Below are 2,592 nucleotides of genomic sequence, written 5' to 3'. Positions count from 1 at the left end.
CGAGGGTCGTCGTGTCCGTGGAGGTGCAGGCCGCGAGACAACATGCACGTTACGACCGGCACAACGCCGCCCACCGCTCGGTGTTCGCTAAATCGGACGAGGCGCCGTAATGGGTCCGCAATGACCCAGGCCGTGCCACCACCTGTGCCCTCGACAACTCCTTCACCACCAAGGAGACGACCGCCCGGCAGTGACGCCGCCTTGACAACGAGGAGTTGTTTCTTAGTGACTCCTCCGCCAACATAGGCAGCGGCAAGATGGCCGCTAGAGCTCTGCGGGCGCCCTCGGCATTGGTCGTGGCGGCCCTACACACCGCGCTGGAGGAGGCGGAGCGGATTCTCCGCGAGCGGCACCGGCTCCCTAGTGCCGCTGGAGGAACGACGACGACGACACTGACGGCGATGGCAATGCCGCTGGGCAGGGTGGTCATGTTTACGAGGTGGTTGTCTGGTACAAGCATATGCTTTTTTTAGTTTTCTGTTAAGCGGCTAAAATATCGGTCGTATATGTAAATACCGTTATCTCTGAACTTGAATGAAGTCGGACGTGTTTGCTTACATTTGTCTGATTATTTTAAATCATGTTTGAAATGTTTGCTAATAGCTTTGAATGGTCATCTTCCGCATCCGTTTCCGCAAACTGGTCCCTTGGTCCATGGACGGATGCGGGAGCAGATTTGGGGTCGGCGACGCCCTTAGGCCGGGAAATATTTCTTAGACATACATGTACGGTGTTACTTTTGTATCACAGAACACATACTAATAAGAATTGTTATTGGTTGAAACTTTGCCTCAACGAATCAAAATACGCAACCTACAAATAAAACCCTTGGAAAGATAGAAAGAAGAAATAGCAAGAAAAATAGAAAGAAGAAATAGCAGCTAGCTAGGGCCTCCCAACAAGTAAGTGATCAACGCTACCCCCTGTATAAGCTTGAGCCTTTCCAGCGACTCGGCTGCTGGTTGGCCGTGGTCTCCATGGGGCGCAAAGTAGTCGTTGGTGCACACGTCGAAGACGGTGAGGTCGCAAAGCATGCACAGGCAGCCGTCCCTGAGGTGCTTCTCGTCGTCCAGGTCTTCAACCTTGATGAATTCATCCCAACCCCATGAACGGGCGTCGTGCGAGAAGCTCCGCGCCCATGTCCCAGCCCCGCCTTGGGCCTCACCGCCGACCTCATTCGGTAACTGCTTCTCGCCGTTGATGCACGACAGCCTGCCATTGTTCTGGTCTAGGAAGCTGATGTGGAAAGCCGCGGCGGCGTCGCCGGTGGGGTCATGGCTGGCGTGATCGAGGTAGAGGGAGAAGCCTTCATGGCTAGCTAACCAAATTGAACTGAATCGGTGCTTACCATGGAGTACGAGAGCGAGCGAGCGAGCGAGCGAGAGAGAGAGAGAGAGAGAGAGAGAGAGAGAGAGAGAGAGAGAGAGAGAGAGAGAGAGAGAGAGAGTACACATCACTAAAGATGTTCAGGATGTTTGAAAACAAGCACACATAGTGTTGAGGTGGCTAATTCATACAGGCGTTGACTTGAGTATAAAAACGGTCCTACAACTGTGGGGTTGCAAGCACTCAAATCATTAGTAGAAGGCGAAGGCACGCATCACCTTCCAGTATTGTTGGATACTACTTCCTCCGTTCCTAAATACTATAAGTCTTTGTAATGGATCATATATGGATGAATCTAGATGCATTTTAGAGTATAGATTCACTCATTTTGCTCCATATGTGGTTCATAGTGAAATCTCTTCAAAGACTTATATTTAGGAACAAAGGGAGTACAATGTACACAACACACAAACGCACACTTTGATGCGCAAGCTGATGTATAGAAGCAAATCAACACACACAAGCCCTATGGAAGAAGGAGCATTGAACAACCATAATTTCACATTGCGATTTGTTATGCAGCAAAGATAAACAGAAATACAAGAATACAAATTCTAAGCTAAAACGCCAGAGGCGATGCGACGCATTCCTCCTACGCCATCTCACAAAACCAGGTCGTGGCATACGACTACAAGGAGCCATGTTATCTCCTATGCAGGGCACCCCTGATTACATGTGTTTTTCTATGCGTGGCACCCTTTCTTCTTCTTGCAGTTGTTGTTGCAGTCGTTCTTGCAGGTGGGATAGCACTGGTTGAACCTGCCAAGCTTGCATGAACCGCAGCGTGTGTAGCCGTCGCTGACCCCGAAGCAACCATTTTGAGCTACAGTGTTGCAATCACAAGTGCATGTGTCGTTGCTACTGCAACAGGTACCTTCTGTGGTGCACCTCTTCAAGAGCTGACGCCGGCAGTCGGCCTGACCGCTGTTGTTGTAGTCGCAGGTACTGCCGCAGAGGGTTTCAACCTCTGCATCGCAGTTGGTACGGCATAGCGTCTCGCAGTCGCTGCATAAAGGCCTAGGGCCCCCCCAGGGAAGACATAACCAGCATGGCAAAAATAAAAAAAGCAAGAAGAGAAGCCCCACCTGCAGCCATTGTTGCCAAGCAAGCTTTGTTTGTAGCTAGAACCTAGAGATAAATATGTGGAGCAAGAGATGTGAATAAGATGGAGCGCCTGATACTATTTATAGGCTAGGTAGCTACCAC

At 50.4% G+C, this 2,592-nt stretch overlaps 1 pseudogene; it reads right to left on the bottom strand.

Annotated features, from left to right (window-relative positions):
- Positions 1-1,889: 1,889 nt before the first annotated feature.
- LOC119280408 lies at positions 1,890-2,481 on the bottom strand (annotated as a pseudogene).
- Between the last annotated feature and the right edge of the window lie 111 nt (positions 2,482-2,592).

The sequence above is a fragment of the Triticum dicoccoides genome, chromosome 3B, assembly GCF_002162155.2.
Source record: "Triticum dicoccoides isolate Atlit2015 ecotype Zavitan chromosome 3B, WEW_v2.0, whole genome shotgun sequence".
NCBI lineage: Eukaryota > Viridiplantae > Streptophyta > Magnoliopsida > Poales > Poaceae > Triticum > Triticum dicoccoides.
The sequence above is the reverse complement of the archived record's forward strand: the minus strand, read 5'-3'. Positions and strand labels throughout refer to the sequence as shown.